General features: G+C 36.8%; 1 long non-coding RNA gene across 1 annotated transcript; it reads right to left on the reverse strand.

Moving 5' to 3' along the window:
* Positions 1 to 5,001: 5,001 nt before the first annotated feature.
* LOC104600886 (uncharacterized) lies at positions 5,002 to 16,508 on the reverse strand. Its single transcript, XR_735782.3, has 3 exons — positions 15,880 to 16,508; positions 7,346 to 7,453; positions 5,002 to 7,032 (listed from the first exon to the last, which is right to left on the reverse strand). It is a non-coding gene; the product is annotated as an uncharacterized LOC104600886 (long non-coding RNA).
* Positions 16,509 to 21,505: the final 4,997 nt, after the last annotated feature.

Raw genomic sequence — 21,505 nt, forward strand, 5'->3', positions numbered from 1 at the left:
CTTCTCTTTTCTGATTTCTTTCCCAAGTTTATTGGGTAAAGGCAATAAGTCCATCTCTTGAAGGATGAAGACAACTTTTGAAGGATTATATGTGAGATGCATGTGTATACCATATTTCGACTTGTTTATATTTGACATTGCAAATTGTGGTCAGTTCCTCAATTCTACACAAACATTCTATTTGACTATCTTCTGTCTTTTTGTTTCCCCTTTTTCTGAGTTTTCATGGTGAATTTCTTGGCTTACTGGGGCAAGCACACTAAGCCTTTCAAGAATATAATACAAACAGGTAAAAGTTTGGTTAATGTTATCGAGCTCTTGCAACTCAAAACCTAATTAATGAACCTCAAACGAAGCCTGATGTCTCATCAAGCTTGTTTAGTGTCGTCATTTCATTCTATGGAGAAGGAATTTAAACGGGTAGACAGTGAAATCTGCTTGTTCCGTCATATTTCTTAGATTACCTATCTTGTCTCCTTTAATTGATTGCTTTCTCATCACCCTTTCATCACCCTTTCATCTGTTGTCATATCAGTCTCAAATGTTCCCAAAAGAGAAGAATAAGCATTGAGGAGGGTCTAGTTACATGTCATGAACTTTGAATCAACAGTAGAATCTAGTTATGCTCTCAACCGAAGGCAATCTGGGTTTAGTTCTAAATATAGGGAAGAGGACAAAAGACAGATACATTGTTTCCATCATAAATGCCATCCAAGAACACATATGTTAAAATCTTATTAAATAAAAATGGGTCAAGGGAGAAATGTTGCATTGAGATCTGAGAAGAAAATTTCCTAATCAATCTGGCCGACAGCCATCTAACGTGATAAATAGTTGTTGTTTATGATTGGGTAATATTGGGTTTTCCTTTCTGGAGTATCTGATTTTTTATTTGTCTGAGCTTGAAGGATGTATTTGCTCAGTCTTCTATATATATGCTTGAAGGCTGAAACTCTCTCTCATCTCTCACGTGAATATATTAAGTATGAGCTTGTTTTGAGTTGTGTGTATGTAGCCTAGAATGAAAGCTAATGCTATATAGCATAGATTCTAGGCAATTATACATTAAGTGAGTCCAGTGGTGGGTATAACAAAACAATAACAAATATGCCTAATTCAGTATCTATTCCCACTAATATTCATTTGTTTTTATCTAAAGGATAAGATCAACGAGTTTCAAATTCAATGTAAGGGGCCCAACAATGGGAAAAATAATATTCATGGAAGAATTTTCTTTGTAAAGTCATATTGTCATGAAAATTTATTACACATTCCTGACAATGGGCTCATTATGCCCATATTAACAGAGCCTATTACTAAACCCTAATACTTTATCTTGATAGTTGTATAATTAAGGTTGAGTTGGCTCCAGTGTCATTTTGGGTTGCTCCATAATTTCTTGTTCTATCGTTAGCAGCCTTGCTTTAGCTTTTTTCTTATGGAATTTCACTGTCACTGCTTCTCTCTTATTTTTCTATCAAAACAAACACGGGCTGACAGATGGAATCATAAAAAATTAGGGCTGCAACGAATCCTACGCTCAAATCCCATATAGTAAAGTTCAATTGTGATGTAGTGCTGTTGCATGGTTATTCTCATCTTTTTATTTTCTCTGAAAGTTATGTTGCAATATTTCTTCTCTTGTCCTTAAAATAAATCAGTGTATGAAGGTTTTAAAGCGAAAGCAAATATTTTTTTGTAACAACCTAAATTAACATGGGAAATATCTCGTTTGAACCAGGAGTGTAAAAGACAAAAGGTAAAAAAAAGGAAAAAATCGACCAACTAGATTAGGATTGCAGATCAGTTGCAACATAAATTCCATTTCTTATGGAACTCAAATATGGAAAAATGAAATTCATGAGTAGCATAACTTTTTTTTTTTTTAATTTTTTGGCGATGGAAATTGAAATATGTAAGTGGAAGCTTCTTTTCTTTTTCATCAGCAATGAAGCATATATGTCATGTGTTCCACTAATTTGGATATATACTATAAGAGTTTCTATTTTTTCCATTTTTTTTTGGGAATTCATTGAATGGAAAGCATATCTCCACTAAGATGAGCCTCCAGTCGTATTAGGGTTAAGGGAGAAATCATGGATGAGTTTATCTTTGCATGTGGAAAAGGAAATCTAGTTCTTTTTCCCCTATTAATTTCCCAATTTTGAAAGCACATATTTCCACTAGACATTTGCTGCACAAAGCTGCATGTGGTTTGCTCTTTAGTAAGCCGACTGCTGAAACCAACTCTAATCGTATAACAATTTGTTGCATCCAGAATCCTCAACCCTAATTTCTTCTGTTTCCTTTGCTTCTGATAATGAATGCAGTGAGGAGGGAACGTCTCATTTAGGGTGTACATGCTCTTCTGATGCATAATATATTTTTAACCAATTATTTCAGTTAACAATGGATTTGTGGCACAAGGAACCACCCATTAGTGGCACAAGGAAATCAACTTAACAAATCAAGATTTCCAACTATTGGCATGAGTTCATCCCTTTGTGAATGTACCTGAAATGGATTTGTGTGAGATCATTTACCCAGTGAGGAATGAAGATTCTAAAAATTGATTTATTTTAATATTCCCATTATATTGAAGCATATTCAAGCTATAAAGAAATATAGATAGAGTTACTAGAATTTTGGTGGCTAGCAGGAACCTCAGACAATGATCTTCAGATAGTGCATGGTATTAATCTATCTTATTGTGTAATTTCTTGCAATAAACCTTTGTATTGGATGAACATGGTTCCACATTTTTCTGAGCTAACCTTTCAGAAGAGAACTTTATCTAATTCATTTTCTTTTTATCAACATAGAGGCGTTTTGGCTGATTTCTTTTGATGTGTCAACGTTTAACTATGGATGAGATATGTGGCTGGCACAGGAGGAGGAGAGGAAGAGGAAGAGGAGGAGGAGGTGGTGGAGAGAGAGAGAGATCAAATTATTGGAACCCTAGCTTAACAACCACTGCAGCAGTAAACCCTATATACTTCTAGTACTGAACTCTAAGCTTTCATTGATCACGTAGAGAGGAAACGAAGGAGATAATAATGTCTGTAAGAAGACGACATTAATGGGTCCATGCCATTACAATCTTAAGGAGGGGAATAAAAACTGTTTAAGAAACTTTCCATATAGAAACTGCAATCCACATACATGGTATGACTCGCTATCTATCAAATCCCATATATAGTATTTTATAAATAATTGGAGGATGGCATCCGCACCGCCTTAGTTCGAATTGGCCTCGATGTCTCGAACCCTCCATTCATCACACATGGAGTATAGCCGATAGTCAAGCTGTTAGAATGAATCTCTGCTTGTTTCCACCAAACCAGCCCTTTTATTGGGTTGAACTAAGCAGGTCGCCCTTCCCTTCAGACACCCTCACGTGTTGATCGAGGAGGAGATGCCTCAAACAGAGAAAGAGAGAGAGAGAGAGTTCTTTTTATAATTGTGCAAGCCATAACAACAACACTCAAGGATGTTCAAAAGAAAGAAAATATTCTGAATTTCTATTTTGATATAATTTCACTTCAGTCCTACAAAGTACTACTATTCTTTCTTTAATATTTATTTATTTGTTTATTTTATGATTAAAACTTTGTTTTCTTTTTGAGTGGTCATATTGACGCCATAGTTATTACTCTTTTACCTAGAAGCTCACTATTTCTGTACTTGAACTTCTCTCTCTTACCACCAACAGTACTTTGCTCCAATCTTACAATTGTAGAACACAGTAAAGAAATGCCAAGCTAGTCCCTAGGACCGCACTGGAACTCAGTGATCTCCATTGGATCTTGTACTCTTGGCAAGCATGCTGTTCTGAATCTAGGGTTCCATTGCTAACACCTCCAAATCCGTTTTGTTCTGCAAATCTACTTAACCATACGTGACTTCTAACGTGGGGTCATCTCCCTTCTGCAGCACAGGATTGGAATCTACTTAAAACATAAAATATCCCATTATATTGCCATTAAGGTATATATCCCCTTTTAAATTCTAGATCCTAAGCAATCAATCAAATGTAATATTGAATCCCTACTAAGGCTGCATTTGGCATTCCTTATTTTAAGAACTTATCTCTTTTTTGTAGTTAAAAACTCTGTTCATAGTGGCATTTTAACTTTTAAAAGGAGATTAAGACCTTAAAATAAGGAATGCCAAATGCAAACTAATTAATTACGGCAACATAATGCGCTTACTTATCTATATTGAGAATTTTTTCTAGAGGATTAATAATAGATTGATCATTTATAGCTAAAATGTAAGTCCATGTGGAACAAAATAAAAAAAAAAAAAAAAGATTCAGAGAGTCATTCTATAGTTTCAATTCTAAGATTTAAAAAAAAAAAAATCCCAATTCAATGTTTTCTCTTTCTTCTTTATTTCTCCCTCCAACTGTATATGGCTATTAATCTTAATTTTGTACTTTTTGTGTGCTCATGTAAAAAATGGAAAAAGAGATGATAATGGATACCCGCTTCATTAAAAAAAAATATTGGGTTCCCTTGATCTTTTTTTTTTTTTTTTGTGGTGGGGGATTGATCCAGGTTTTGTTAAACCCTGAGCTGCGAGAAAAGGATCTTAAATCCAAATGACCTCACAACCCAAATGAATTCTTTTCTTCTATCAAAGAAAAGAAAAGAGTTCTAGTGTTTTAGAATCTACTCAATCTAGACTATTTGGTCAATCATGGAGGTTAACAAAAGAAGAAAAAAGAAAACCTCATATGAATTTCTTTCTCTTTTCTCTGATGCACACGAGACTGTAATAGCATACTGACATAAAATGTTCCATCCATGAAAGTGTGGGTCCCTCTCATGATCCAATCAGTCTTCTGTGCAATGAATATATAGCAAAATCGTGCATCACAGACATGAAAGATTCCAATCCAACGGTGATCCATGGGAACATGTCCCCACCCAATTGAGGAAGGCATGGGGGAGCTATTAAAGGAAGGAAGGGGACACTTCAATAAATGTGGTTAATTATAACATCTATAATTGCTTTGCCAGCCAAACCGATAATACTGTATACAGTTGGGAAAAAAAAGAAAAAAAAAAAAAAGTGCAAACTTTCACAACGGGTCTGGCGGGAAAAGTAATACCTCTCACGGACTCGCAGTTCCCGCCCTTCGATCCACCACCCTTTAACCACAGAGAATCACAACGACTCGTACGAGAATCCCGCATTCTTCGGTCAACTCGATGGGACGTCTGACTTGACAACTGGGTCCCACCGGGTCCCACCAATCGTGCGCTCCCTCACGTGGTTACCTGTCAGCCATGTCGGAATACGGAACCCAGCTGGTGGTGGCGAGGAGCTTCCCCTCCGGCCGCCCCACCTCCCCCTCGCTGTATTAACAAACTCCGCCGCCTGATTTCCGCCACGCGTCCCCATCGACCGGCCGAGACATCAAGTCCGTCGTTAGGGGAGGTGGGACCCCCTCTCCCGTACGAAAACCTTGTCGGGTCTGCATCAACGTGACTTTTCTTTCTTTTCGCGCGCATCGATCTCGACGGTCAAATCTCGAGGGTGTGGGTCCCACTCGTTTTTCCTTTTTTGAGTTTACATCTGCGCACCACAATGTCCCACAAGCTTATCCCCGCCTTGCATTTGGAACATCTCGCGATGATATATGAGACCCGATGATGTCATCATCGGGAGATATTCCCAATACAAGGCGGGGATGCGCTGTGGGACGTTGTGGGGCGCCCCGAAGTGGAGCGCAGATCTGAACTCTCCTTTTTAGGTGGGTGTAGTGTAGGGTTTTTTTTGACTTTTCCGTACGTCCCCCCTCCCTCCGCCTCGATTTCGTTATTATTTACAGACAGAGAAAAAAAAATAGAAAACCCAGAATTTATTTCTGGGAACCGGACGAAATGTCATGTCAACCACTCAGAAACAGAAACGTGGCAATGATATGGGGATCGCGACCCGGTCATTTAAACCAGGCTCCAGAGAATGGATGTGAAGAAACGATCCGAGCCGTCCAAAACTGATCGTTCAGAGGGATTCACTGTTGTGGGGTACAGTTGACATCACCTGGGATGATGGGGATGTCATACGACACACTTAAAAGGGTGACACGTGTCCTGATGGGGGTTGCTTTACCTACTGATGGATACTTTTATGCCAGTAACAATTATGGGATGTGCAGCAGGAGAAGAGAGTCCCGTGCCCGTGGTACTGACCACACACGCTTGCAATAGAATGAGCCCATACTTTGAATGTAGGCTCTTGGGCCTGAGCAACTTTGTTACCGCACGGTCTTTTGTATTTAGCTCACTAGATTCCTTGCTTGTGTGTGTGTACTCACTACTCAGTACTCTCCTCCTGCCAAGACACCCTCAATCCATCCCCCCATGGAGGAAAACCAACAATAACAACAACTGAGGACCTGTTTGGAGTTGAAACAATAGTTTCATTCATGCATTTTGAAACTTATTGAAGTCTACATACCCTTTGTCTTTTAATTCTATTTGGTGGAAGGTTTTGGTAGTTTTCATTCATCCATGAAAGTGTTAAATCAATGTCACCTCACATCAGCCAGGTCATTCAGACTTTTTCTCTGCACAATAGGAAATGTCTAGTTAATTATTGTTCCTTCAAATACCCTAGCTAGCTAGTATATGGATTTTCATGCAAAGTGTTTTGTGATAAACAGGTTGTTAATGGTTGAAGTCAAAAATCCTGCTATATGAGGTGACAGCATTTCTACTTGAATAGCCCATGATGCCAAACAACACCTATATCTCCTTCCTTTCCTTCTCAGTGATCATAAAGTAACCCTAAAGCATGATTATAACATACTCAAGCTAAAATAGCCCTAAAAAGGCTATATTACACTCTCAATTTAGCTGGTCCATGTTATCTTGGTTCTTGGGAGAATGTTGGTCCCTATTATCTAGGGTCTTGGGAGGGATGGATTGGACATGGATTAACCTTTTTGATGTTTTAGCACAGTTTTGTTGTTTGAATAATTCATCTTTTCACACCTGCCAGCCTGAGAATCTTACCATCCTGCACCAAAAAGCAATGCTCCCTTAATTGGAGTGAAAACATCCCTAGCAATTCACAAAATCCTAACAGTCATTTTTTCAATCTTTTGCAAGATGCTATTTGACTACATGGATTAGGGTTTGTAGCTTTTCTAAAAATTGAATGTGCCCAAATCACCAACCTATTCTTGGTTAATTAGCTAACCCTAATGCAAAGTAGTGTGTGATCAAGATTGGAATATGAACACAAAGGACAAACCCATTTACTATCAAAAGGAAAAATGAAAAAAAAAAAAAAAAGAGAATGTAGACTAGCAAGAAGGCTAATATACAACCTGGGGTTGAGCCTATGGCACGTGGCACCGACAACGCCATCAAATCTGTCGTCTAATGAAGGAACTTTTCGGTTCGCCATGTGTCTGATGTCCTTGTCCAGGTAAGCCCTATGTGAACATATTTTTTATTCATTTGTTAATAAGGATCATTGAATTCCTTGAGTATTTAGGAATAAACAAGAGTAAAAAGTGAAATAATTAATTATTTTTGCCTATTTCTATATTGCTTTAATTAAGTTAAGTTTACCACATATGGTTGGCATAAGTAGCCTTTGGATGCTGGGTTGTCATTTCAATTGCCACATATCAAAATTAAATCAAAAGTAAGATATGAAATTAATCTCCAGTTTTTGAAAGCGAACATGTTCTCGAATAGAAACACAAAAAAAAAACAAAAAAAATCAATTTTGCAAAACTAGAAGTGGATATATAGGACATGGCTATTTATTCACTGTCTACAATTAGTAAGTTTGATAAAATATTTATTTCTGCACCAGACCAGATGATGAGCCACCCTGACTATTTATTAAGTTTTTTATATTCTATTATTTTTCTATGCTTTAGAAATGCTAATTCTAACTCTTGGGAATGGAGATAGAGATAGAGGTTTAATCTCACCCGTAACATGTCATATTTAATCATGCCTAAAATAAAGGGTGAGAGTAGGTAATTCTCAGAAGTAGGGTTATTAATTATATTCCATTTCTATTGTGTGTTAATGAAGTTCTTCCATATTTTATTCAACAACTGAACTATGAACAATCCATTCCAACAATTTGTTATTTGGTAGATGTTTAACAGTATTTCATTGGAAAATCAAAATGACCATATTGGTAGAAATGACTATTTAATATTTGTAGATCTATTGCCATCAAAATTATTAACAAATTTATGAAAGAAGCCCTTCCAACCACCCAATTCATGTCTAAAGGGGCTATTTGATAATGGCTGAATTATCTTTATTGCCTTTTTCTTTTGGTGGATAAAATACTTAGCTAATTGATGAAGGGTGATTTGGCCCAACCTCATAATAAGGGGATATGTGGACGTGACCCAACATAAGTGATAACTCAGCATAACTAGCTCAGTACAATTCAGCCTAACAGCTCGCCCGAAGTGGCAGCTCGCTGTAAGATGATACTCCGGCACCCCAAGCTAAGACTCCCAAGTAGGGAGCACCCCAAGCTGAAAACACCTCGGGTTAGGCTCATCAGCCCCCTAACTAGGGTCAGTTCGCTCCCACCTAAACTTAGGCTCTCAGAGACCCGCCTCGAAGAAGCACCTCGACGCACCACCAGTAGCTCAGTGTAAGGTAGTTCGCGGTAGAGCAGCTCGGCATATCATGGGAGATTCACTGCTTGACAACTATACCTGCCAGACTGCACCCTCGTCTCTCACCTGGCGGCGTCTAGCAAGACCGTACTCTGCAGCGATTACCTTTGCCCACCAGCACAACTCTGACAGATAACGGCCAGCTACGCCAAGCCGTTATTTGACAGAAGATCGCCGCAGCAGAGATTCGGGAGGCAGTTACACCTGACAAGTCAGAATACTAGTATATAAAGACCCCGATCCCTAGGGGCGAGGGTATTGTGTGATCATCACCCTTAGCCCTTTTATTTCTCTGCACTCTCTCTCTCCCTCTTTTGCTCTCTTAGTTTACTAACTTGATCCGGAGTGTTCCCGCCAGGTGAACCCCCTGGGATCCTTCATCTTCTTCCTCTCAGGTGCCTCTCATCCGTCGCCAACTAGGAGTAGAGCCACTTCTAGATAGGAGTGACCAGATCGCGCACCATTACTAATGAAGTATTTGAGGGTATAGCAATCAACCCCACTTAACAGCTTCAGCCACTAAGATGCTCACAGCATCCTAATCGATAACTTATTCACTAAATGACAAAGCAATAAATCATTCAGTTCAGCCAATTCGGTTGAGATTAGAGATTCTTTGATATATATTAAGAATTTATTTTTATATTTTAAGATTTCAAATAACAAAAGCCCCGAACAAAATGTCTTTGGGAGAAAAGCTCCTTTACAACTAGAAATTAACTTCAATATCAGGTGAACTCCCCTATGAATATACAAAATATAACGAGTTTTAACAGCCATTATCACCAGAAGAAAAAGGAAAAGAAGAGAAAAAAAAAAGAAAAGAAATTAAACACATGTACTCTCATAAAAAGTACAGTTTTGGGATGGATGATTAAGCTCACCTGATCTGAGTTCCTAAAGGAGAAGAAGAATCCAAGGTTGTCCTTCTCTACTGTACTATAGAGAGAAAGAGAGAGGATTACTGATTAAGGAGTGCAGATTGACGAGAATGTGTGCACCATTTGCATGGTCTGTGGTTTGCATTGGTCCGTACTACAATAAGGAAAGATGACGATGGTACTTCTGCTCTGGGGCATGCAAGAAGTCCACTTCTTAAATGGGGTAGCTGTCCTACAGTTGTTACTCGTGACCTTACTTCATCGATTTATCGGTTCTGAATCTTCAACTGAGAGGTCACCTCTTTGACGAGGCAGAGGGGGGAGGGGGTGGCGTCCCCCCAAAATAAGACCGACAAAAGGATCTTAGCTTTCTAATCTAAGACCTATAAAATGGAGTTTGCGGTAGAATACCCAAAACCTACTGAGAGAAAAAGAAAATAAATAACTAAAACAAAAGGCTGCTATGGCTAGAAAGAAAGAGCCCTGATGGCAACCACATGACCGGACAACCTGCTGGTTTTCTACTTTGATCCTTGGGCTCAAATAGCTGGGACGTGACCTTTCCCGTATTAGGGGCTGATACAAAACTGCCCATCAGAAAACAAAAAAAAAAAGGAGGATAAAGGAAAAATTAAGTTAGAAACATTAATTGGATTGATACAGGTATTGAGAAATGGTGGGATAGATTAATTGGTGTGTAGGGAGGATCACATTACCCGATACGGATCAGTGATTTGAATATTGATGAAATCCCTGTTAATTGATGATTAAAGATTCCAGTTTGATGGTTTTAGTTTTAAGGAGAAGAACCTTCTCTTTCTTTGGATGGACTTGATCATGATATGAAGTCATAACATGTCCAAAAGAATATTAAGCCTAGATATTAAAGGGAAATAGAATCTATATACCCCTAAAAGATACTTTAACTTATAACCAATTATGATGGTGAAAGAAATTTTATTGTTTGTAAAACAATGTTAATTATAAATAAATGTTATAAAATATTTCATTTTATTTTTTGACTTTCATTTGTAAGTATGCTTACATTAAACTAATATTATTTTCTATAAATAATTATCAGACCTGTTTTTTAATTTTTATACATTTTTTTCCTTTTTAGGTCAAGTAGGCTAAAATTTTAAAAAATGAAAATTATTCTAGCCTACCAAATAAATACATATGAAGCTTAGTTATGAAAAGAAAAATGGAATGCTAAAAATACATTAATTTCTGGAATCACTGAAAGTAATCTAAATGCAGAATGCTAGTAATCAAGATCAAGGACATTGGAGCAATGAAGATGGTACTCTCTTTCTACTAGGGTGACTTTGGGGACCATAAAAGGGTTTGGACTTCCTTTTATTCTACACTCTTTTGATATAGAAGCATTTTGCTTTAAACAAAGGAATTCTTTTTCGTTGTTTTATTCAACCTCTTGTGTTAAAGAAATATCTAATAGGAATGGCAACAGGGGAGGGCAGGGTTGGGGAGCCACTCCCCATTCCCATCACTACGAAAATCCCTATTCTCATCCTCGTCTCCGTCCCTGCCAGCAAGGACAAGGTTATCCCCATCCCCGTTCCCACAAGCATCCCATCCCCATAGGGATCCCCACTCCCCATGACTTTTTTTATGATGTTAATCATTTCATTTTTGTTTTTATATTTCATTTAAAAAATGAAAGTAAAATATTTAAAATTTACAATCCTATTAAAAAAGATATAAATATATTCAAACATATTCAACCATATTTTAAAAATATTAATATACATATATGCATGGAAATATATATAAAAGTGGGGATCTCTGCAATATGGGGATTAGGGGCTCCATGGGGCGAGGAATACTCTCCCCTTCACTGCCAATAGGAATGAAAATTTCCCCATCCACGTTGCCACAGGGGGAAAATATCCCCATACCTGCCCCAAGGGGCAGGTCTCCCGGGGATTGGGGAAATGGGGAAATTGCCATCCCTAGAAATATCTGCTAATTGAATCATTTAGTAGCTACCCTTCCCTAAATGACCCAACGAGGACTTTCTGTCTAACATATTGTTGGCCCAATTCTACGTAACGACTTAGACCAATCAATACCCTGTGAATTTTAATGAAAACCCACCTGATTGATTATCTCTGTTATGATGCCGGTTGATTGGTTATAAGCTTTTTCCGGCTGGTATAGTGTATCCTTCCGGCATCATAGTCGAACCCAAGTTCGTATAGTCTGGATGGCTATTATAAATCTAAACACAACTTTAGTACATGGTGGACTTTAAGGTAGATGTGGACAGCAAAGGACATAGCTGATCTAGGAAGTGGACAGTTTGGATTTGGACAAGGTTCCTCATGTATTGTTTTTTCTACCAGCCCCCACTCATGACAAAGGAAAAGGGATTAGACTGCTCTATAATATATCTGATAATTCTGTTGTTACTAACTAATTGAAATTATGCAATTCCGAGTATTATGTATTTTAATGGAGTGGAGAAGATGACAAAAAAAATATTGGGATATATCCACTTAAGATGTGCCTCCTGTCGTCTAAAACATTAAGACCATTATACAATGATAATCCTGATTATCTGGCGTCTTGAGAGGGGTGGACTTGATACACACCTAACCTCTGTCAATTTTGGCATGAAGTGGCCACTCTCAAACTCAAAACTCATATATGTTCTCATCACACTTGTCAGTCTAAGATTTTACCATCTTAATAAGAAAATGGCCCCTCTCCCATCATCTCTTCTGTTTAAATGAATTGTCATTCATCTTGCCTAGATCTTGTTATGTCAATTATATAAGGGGTATATCTAAACTCAATAATATTAAAGGATCAACATAAAGATGAATAAGCAGAAGGAAGAAATTCAATAAAGTAGATCACTACAGTTTAAGTAAAGATAATACTCTACCTTGAGTGTTTTGGGTTTGAAAAAGATACATGGGTCTTTTGATAATTGCCTTCCTTTATTAATCTTCTTTTTCTTCCTGTTCTAATTCATTAAAAAAGTAAGCTAAGAGTTCTTTTTCCCTGTAGATTTTTATGGGATTTTTTTATTTTAAATTTCACTATGAAATGTACCAGAGGAAAAAATTAATAAACTAAGAATGGTTTCCTTAGCTATACACTTGATAAGACACCATATCCTTATTAACACTGTACCTAGCAGGGGTGCATTTGATATAAAATAATAAAAACAATTATATCAGATTATTAAACTAATCTTAACTGTCACTTTTAACATCAATCATGAAATACTTAAAACCTTTATGGAAATCAAACAGTCTGACCACAACAAATTAGAAAAATGATTAAAGGGCTTTAGCCTTTATGGTCTAAAGCAAAAAAAAAAATAAAAATAAAAATAAATAAAACAAAGTTAACTTTGAATTTGCAAAGTGCATGTCCCAGAATCATTGCATTGTTGAAGGAGATATGTTTCTTATATATAAATTCTCCTCCTCTTAAGAAAAGTACTAGGTAGTGCTAAGCATTACTGTGAACTTTTTCTGGGAATCCAGAAAAAAAAAAAGCCATGTGGCACACCTACTTGTTTCTATCTTGCCCAATAATTGTCTCTAATAATTCCCTAACAATAATTCCATTCATTAATCTAAATTATTTAAATCAACTCAGCCTCCAATATGTCTCTTTTCTCCCATACAAATTCATCTGCTCACTGTTTATCCAAATTAATAACTCTCTCTATTATGTTCCTGTTCTTAGAAATAAGTCATAGCTATAATTTTCTTCTATTATTAATTCATATTATTTAACCTTTCAACTAAAATACCACAAACCCTTTTATACTATTAATATGATTAGGTCTTTGTACATGTATGTATTAATTAATTCTGAAAACTCTTTAATTTGCTAATTCTTTTCATTTAGAAGATATCTTTAATATAGCTAAATCTTGATTCATTGTTTAAACTCTTCCCATGGTTAGGCCTTGATGTGTTTGATTTCCCTTTTATGTTTTAGTTTCTTCATTCCTTTATTTTCTTAACAAATATGTTCTTTAAATTGTAAATTAAGTTGTGACTTTAAACCCATACTATGTTTTGGTGTTTTTATTTTCCTGTCAATAGCATGGGGTAGTTTGAATGAAAAGGATTTTTTTTTTAGAAATATTCTTATTATTTCAGAAAGGCACAGAAGGAAGTAGATCTAATTGGTTTTCCTGAAGAACAGGGTGGTGATTCATGCTATGAGATCAATCGAAAGTCAATGTTTTCAGCCGTTCTAATTAATATTTGGATGATTATGGACAAGGATGAATATAGGATTGTACAACATCCAACTTTCTAATGGGAACCCACTGATTTCAATTCAAGAATACTATCAAGTCCATCCCATCTGTTAGGATGTCTAGAAGCTAAAATTAATGTTTCTTGATAGGCTAATACAAATGGATCCACTGGGTGCAAATTGTATTTAATTTGAAATTAAAGTTGAAAATGGTTCTATGTGTAGTAGAAGTTTATTGCAGAAAACTATAATGACAAAAGTGGACAAGTTGTTCTTTTTTCTTATAATTTTTTACTTTTTTATTTTAATTAAACATTTTTTTAACTCTATGCAATTGAAAATTCAACATACATATCTTTAATTTTAATTAAACATTTTTCCTTTTACATTTTTTAACTCTATTCTGGGGGAATAACAGAAGCAATAAAGAATTGGTGGCATCTCAAGGAATTCCATTTCCACAGCAAGAATGGTTCTTCAAATGTCCTACAAATGCCTATTAATTATCTGTCTAATCACTTTGGTTTCGGTCTTGGAAATTTAATTTGATCTTATATATACGTTCAGTACTGATTCACCAATTACCAACATGAGGCGTTCATAGGTTCAATTCACAACCCGTTTTTCTTTACAAGACGTTCAGGTAAGTACCCGCACTCTGCAACCACCTACAGGCCTGCCTGAACAATCCTTCCTTTTCTCTGTTTCCGTTGCTTTTAGCTCATGTGCTGTTTTTTAAGGTTGACTCTCAGAACACCATTGATTCTAACCTTTCTGCTCTACCTTGCAACCAGCTGCGTAAGATTATAAATTAAGCAATAATATTGGGAGAGTCATGAGGAGTACTGCTCCAGAAAAACCAGAGTAATGCTGTTTGCGTACGTCTAATGGAGAAGCATGTGAGAAGGCTGTAAACCCAGATGCAGATAGACGAAAGAAGAAGAAGAAGAAGAAGAAGAAGAAGAAGAAGAGCATGGGTCCTAGCTCTAATGGAGGAGCATGTGAGAAGGCCCCGCACATACATGTTAGACAGGAGAAAAGGCACAGTATAGCAGATCAAGACAAATCGCCGAGATAAGGTAAAGAAAGTAATGTCCTTGACTGACAGTGACAAGATAAGAAAACCTATTTTAGGACTCAAAAACAGCGTATTAAGTAATGAACCAGAAAAAAACATGATGATATCTTAATCACTGGCAAAGCATCATCCCGGCGAAGGCACCGCCGCACCGGTGGATGCTCGAAGATACAGAACAATGGCTAAGAGATCAAACCAACAATTCTAAACAAGGAATTAGTCAATCCCAATAATGGTTAAGAGATCAAACCAACTGAACAAAAAACGGGAGTAAACAAGAGGTTAGCCCCGTGAAGGGCCAACACTGACCAGGAGACTAGAACTCAAGAAAAACCAAGGAAGAAAGGCTAACTAGTTGGAGGCTTTGCTGGAACCTACCGGGTAAAACAATGTCCGTAATGGAAAAGAAAGGCTAGATCTGAACTTCTGAAATGTGAAAGAAATGACGGAAGCCTGATGGAGGATCAGACTCCTAGAAGATGAACCACAGCCAACGAAGTGATCTTTGCAAAGGAAGGTCTCTCAGAAACGATTAGGAAACGGAACAAGGCTGCTGGATGGCCTACAAGTAATCCATGAAATGGGTAACTACTATTACTTTCTCTCTCTCTCTCTCTCTCTCTCTCTCCCCTATCTAGGAGACTATGACAAAGATCATAAAGGATAACTCTAGTCTTGGTTTGTATGACCAAGGAGAGTGATGGATGGAAGATATATGGTGCGAGGAAAGAAAAACTTGATCATGAAACCTCATAGTACCTCGGACCTGAAAGCACTCAAAGCAGCAAAATGAATGAAATTCAGGAGAGCAATGCCCTAAGACAAGCATACCCTAGAAGCTAGCTACGAGAAAAAAAAAAGTCCAGAACTGATTACAAAGTAAAAATAGAAAACACCAGTTCAAAAGCAAAGGTGTTTGCATCATTGAATCCAACAAAAACCAAGTTGGCAGCCTAAGAAACCCGTTGAACAGGTGAGCAAAAATAGAATACCAAGTCCAACTCAGAAGACATGGATGTGCAACAATGAGCTCAGACGACTTGCATCGTTGCATGCGGACATGAATCCTGAAGATGACCTGTTAGGAGGTGAGGAGGATCTCCTCTTTGAGGAAAACCTGGAGACGGAAATGAGAGAGAATGAAACCTTACTGAATAACCATCTTGCCTTGATGAAGAAAACAGTATGAACACACAGATGTGAGAAAACCCTGTACAAGGAAATGAGAGAGAATGAAACCTTACTAAATAATCTTCTTTGCCATGAATGAAGAAAAGAATCAGAATGACCCACAGGACGAACAGTATGAACACAGATGCTATAGCAATGGAACTGGAAGGAGAAGGTTGAAGTGAGGAGTGAGGACAAAAACATCAGAGTTGAGAATGAAGCCAACAAAAAACTGACTGTTACCAATGAAAGTCTTGGACTACTGGAAATTGGAATGTTAGAGGAGCAGGTCACCGCAGGACCTCAGTTGGAATTCAATGTGCTTCAAGCTCATTCTAATGGAGATTCTGAGTACAACACGACGCATGCCTTGTCAAATCATGCTAAAAGGCATCCAATGTGGGGAGAGCTTTCTGAGAAGCTTCAAACAATGAATTAACTTAGTCTTAGGCTGTGATTAGCAATCAGTGATTAATTTTGATGAAAAACGGGGAAGAAAACTCACACCCCTGAACACCGACTCCAAAATCACGTAAGCAAATGTGGTTTATGGTCTTGGTTATAAAGGTAAAATTTTCACGTGAAACTGTGAAAGAACAATCAAATCAAGGAAACATTAACTGGACAGAGCTTTAGAGGCTGTTTGATAACAGTTGAATTGTCTGAACTCGATTGCTTATTGGTTTGTCCATTAGTGGAGCAAACAGTTTGTATAGTGAAATGTTTAGTGAACATTGCTTTGGAGTCTTTCATGTCAGCAATAGTTTGATTTGGCGTCTTTTAGTGAATAGTTTGCGGTAGATCCAGGCATGGATGAGGCAGACAACAACATTCTAACAGAAGAAGTTATTAACATAAGATTTTTTTTTTGGTAAAAATTAACAAAGAAATCAATATGTATGGAGGCTCTAGAGACAATACTGACATGAAAACACCTAGATTGGATGGTTCAAGTATTTTTATATTAATGGTAGTGAGGGCCTTTTCATCAGACTGGATAAGACTTTTATTGCTCTTATATCCAAAGGAAAGAATCTAGACAATTCAAACCATTTGGGGCTGGTAAGCCCATCTATTGTGGTTTATAAGATGGATCATAGTTGGAATTAATTTTAGTTAATTAATTACGTTTGGTTTTTCATAAAATTGTCTCCCCCTTTCAAAGTTGTCTCTTTTCCCAGTAAATAAATTAATGATAATTAACATCTGAAGCGAAATAAATTAGTGTGTTTTCTGTAGCAAGTTCAATACAGAAAGAATTCTAACCATCTTAATTAAATGGAACTACATTGGATTCTGGTAAGTGGACCTACTAATAATAAACCGTCTAAGTATTTTGTAAAGAATCAACCAATCAAGGAGATCTTTATTCTTCAAACATTTTTAATGAAGTTTAGATATGCTCACCAGACATTTCACTTGTCAGATGTGAGCCAAAGAAAAACGAAAAAACAAAAACATAAATTGGAATAAAGACACCACAGACAAGTCCCGCCAATAATATTACCATACTCCATTAATTCTGAGTATGATACATGGTGTTTATAAGAGCATCCCTAGGCAATATGCAACTATAATAATGAAGCTTTTAAACATTTTGTTAGGGCATTAAGTCAAAATGTAAGTTTTATTAAATCATCAATATTATATGTCCTAATAATTTTTCAAATAGTTTCCACAATATGAAAGAAGTACCAAGGTACACCAACTGCATGTTCATGAGAGAGTTATATAACAGACTTTCTGCTACTATGTAGAAATAATAAAAGAATGGCTCAAAGTTTGAAAACAAAAACTACTATTATGAGCAAGAGGAGTATCATTAATTAAATTGGTCACAAGAGCTATTCCTTACTACTTGTTGTGATGAGATACTTTCTGTTCCTCAAGACATTTTTAATAAATTTGTTTATAGAAGTTCTCACCAGACATTTCACTTGTCAGATATGAGCAAAAAAAAAGTTGGAATAAAGAAATCACAGCCAAGTCCCACCATTACATACTCCAATTTGCATATGACTACATGGTCTTAATAAGGGCATCCCTAGAAATATGCAATTATAATAATAAATAACTTTTAAACAATTTATTAGGGAATTAAGTCAAAAAGTAAATTTTAATAAATCATCAATATTATATCCTAACAATTTTCAAATAGTTTCCATAAGATAATAGGGATGCCAAGGTACACCACCAACTGCATGTCCATGGAGAGTAATAAAAATAAACAAAAAGGAAACTTTCAACTATATGTTGAAATAGTTAAAGAAGGGCTCTCAAGGTTTGAAAAGAAAATCTACTATTTGTGGCCTTGTGGGCAAGAAGAGTGGAAATGTGTAACTAATAATTAAATTGGCCAAAAGATCCATTCCTTATTACTGGGTGAGATGCTTTCTATTCCTCAAAGGAAACTTGGAGGAAATTAACACATAATCCAGATGCAATTCCTCTATTGGAGGGGAATCAAGAAGGCCATGTTGCTTTAATTGGTTGGAGGAGGGTTTGCAAACAAAAGAATAAGGGAGGCTTAGGAATAAGAAAGGCAATAGATAGTAAAAGACAAGCATAGCTAAACTCGGATGGAGTACCCTACAATTAATACTCTTATGATAACTTATGGGTTGAAATAATCTGAACAAAATAATTAAGTTGGACCTTCTTTGAAGAAAACCAAAACAAAGACACTTGTACTCATGGAGTCATGGATAGGCATCTTTCAAGGTAGAGAACTAATAATAAAATGGCCTGCAACATCAACAATAAGTGGCATAGCTTAAACAAGAGGGTCTAGCTAGAAAATATAATGAAAGAACATCAAGGCTATTCACATGCCCTGATGAAGCAAACAGGACAAGATATGGAAAGGTGAAAGTAACTAATACTCTATAAATTCAGACATGTAGCTAGGGGTGAGTAGTGATTTCCTAAAAGAAGACCTTAATTTGGAGGGACGCTAATGAAGAATAACAAGTCAAAACAGATTTCTCCTACTGAATTTTACAATAGAAATCACCCAAACCTATAAAGAAGAGCATTCAACGACCAAGGCTTGCATTAAAAGAAAAAAGAAATCTAACAAAAGCACCTCCATTAAAATCTAGGGATGTACTAATACAATGTTTTCGAATTGCCATTGATTTGGACGTCCGGACTGTTCGGCCCAGGAATCATTCAAGCAACCGGTTCTGTTTTATCCCAAATCCGATCCTTAGCCAAAAATCGTTGAATTGGTTAACAATTCGTTGACCTGGATAGTCGAACCGTTGATCCATTCGACCCATTCAATGGTTTTGACTATTTTTTTTTTATTTTTATTTTTAGGTTTCATAGTTTTTGTAGGGTGTGGGGGGCAGAACCGCTGGACTACACCCTATTCAGTGATTTTACTAATCATGCCTATAGACATCCAAATACATCTCAATGTCTCACCTCTTCTACTACTAGGGTCGAGGCCTCATTCTCAACCTAAACCCAACATACATACAGACACACCATGTGCATGCTAGCCCTAATTAGGTAACCCTTAACCTTGAGTCTTGGATGTGAAAACGTATTTTAAAAACAAAAAGAAGTGAGGCTAGGTTTGATCAGGAATAGAGTTAGGGACCAACTTATATTTTAAAATTTGACCAATGGGCAACACATTTTTCCTCTGGTCGTGATTCTATGGTTCAACCATCTAGGTTGAACAGTTCCAACCGAGTTATAACTAAAATTATAACCTTGGGATTTTCTTAAAAAAAAAAAACGATTATAAACTTAGTTATTCATTAAAAACACAAGATTAAGCTTTGGTTTCAAACATGATGATCATGGGTCGGGCCCGGCTTCCAAATAACAAAAACATAAGTTTCAGTTTCAAACCCTAGATGTAGAAAGAGATCAAAGAAGAGAAATAATTATTTGCCTGAATGTTACAATGAGTTAATCTATAGTTTGGATCAGGTAGGTACAATGTTGTAAGCATGTTCAATGAGCACTTGAAATGTTGTTTGACACCTGTCCCTTAAAATACCTTCAGCCCACCCTTGAAAAAGATTAAAACCCACTTCTGACAGTTGTCAAAATATTTATCAAGTGCTCATTTAACGTGGTTATTTATATTGTTCTTACTAGATCCGGTCCCGTTAATCTGCCATAACGTAAGTTATGTTCCTCGGGTGCACTGGCTGTTGGGACGTCTGATGGGGCCAAAAGGTAAGAGAGAGAGAGAGAGAGAGAGAGAGAAAGAGAGAGAGAGATTTTGTTTTTCTGAAAAGAATAAGATATCACCAAAATAGAAGATAGCATATTAGGTGTATACAACTAAAGATGCTAAAGAAGACACCCATAAACATTACAAAACCCAGATCCAGATTAGGCACAAAACTAGAGACCAAATCAAGAACCCAAAAACACAATCATCGGCAGCCCCTCTCAGCCCAATAGTGGACAAAACTCAAGTATGAAAAGTAACTTAAATTTAAAAATTAAGGCCCCATTTGGCACGTCTTTTCCCACAGGTTGTCATCTTTTTGAAAGTCTAACAACCTACGTTTTCATCTTAATTTTCCTGTTTGGTTGAGAAAAGATCTAACTGTCAAATGACGTCGCAGCAAAAAGTTGCATGATGCCCATTTTGGCCGATTTTCAAGAATCTCCAAATAAAACTTTTTGGTTTTTCTCAACTCACCTTCGCACAGAAAGACATGCTGAAAGACACACCTTAACCAAATGGTCTTTAGGCTGTCAAGATCTTAACGCAAAAGCTCACTATGTCTTTTGACTATCAAAGTTTCCAAAAGATCTTTTAAGAAAGACTTGTCAAACGACCCCTAAGTAATCTTAAATTTAAATCTTAGGTATCTTTTTGAGGAAAAGTAACTTATATTAAAAGATATTAAATTTAAAAATTAAATAAATTAAATGTATATAATAAAATGACAATTTTACAGCATATACTATCAAATGATTGAAGTTAAAGAGAGCTTCTATCTCTCTTGCTCCATCAATCGAGTCCGGATCTGCTGACCATGACACATTGCTGGCCATGCACATCCAGCTATACATCGGGAATATCGGTGTTTTAAAGTTCAACCAATGTTCCTGATGTGCAGCAAGATGCGCGTGACCAGCAACGTGTCATGGTCAGCAGATCCGAACTCCCATCAACCACATCTACTAGAGAAAGTTCAGATTGGCACCCCATAGAGCATGCCCCACACGTACCCCACATGCACATCTCACCATGCATTGGGAATATCTCCCGTACTTGTCATATTTCTTAATACATGTGGATGGGTTGGGATGTGCTGTGGGGCACACTCTGTGAGGTGTTGATGCAAAACAAGGCATTGACATAGAAAGTTCCAGCTTATTTACTTTTCTGAACTTTCGGATCAGCTCATAATCTTAGTATTTGAAGATACTATCAGCCTTCCTATGTTGAGTTTCTTAATGTTTCTACTT

Source organism: Nelumbo nucifera, chromosome 3, assembly GCF_055504915.1.
Source record: "Nelumbo nucifera cultivar China Antique chromosome 3, China Antique-T2T, whole genome shotgun sequence".
In the NCBI taxonomy this organism is placed as follows: domain Eukaryota; kingdom Viridiplantae; phylum Streptophyta; class Magnoliopsida; order Proteales; family Nelumbonaceae; genus Nelumbo; species Nelumbo nucifera.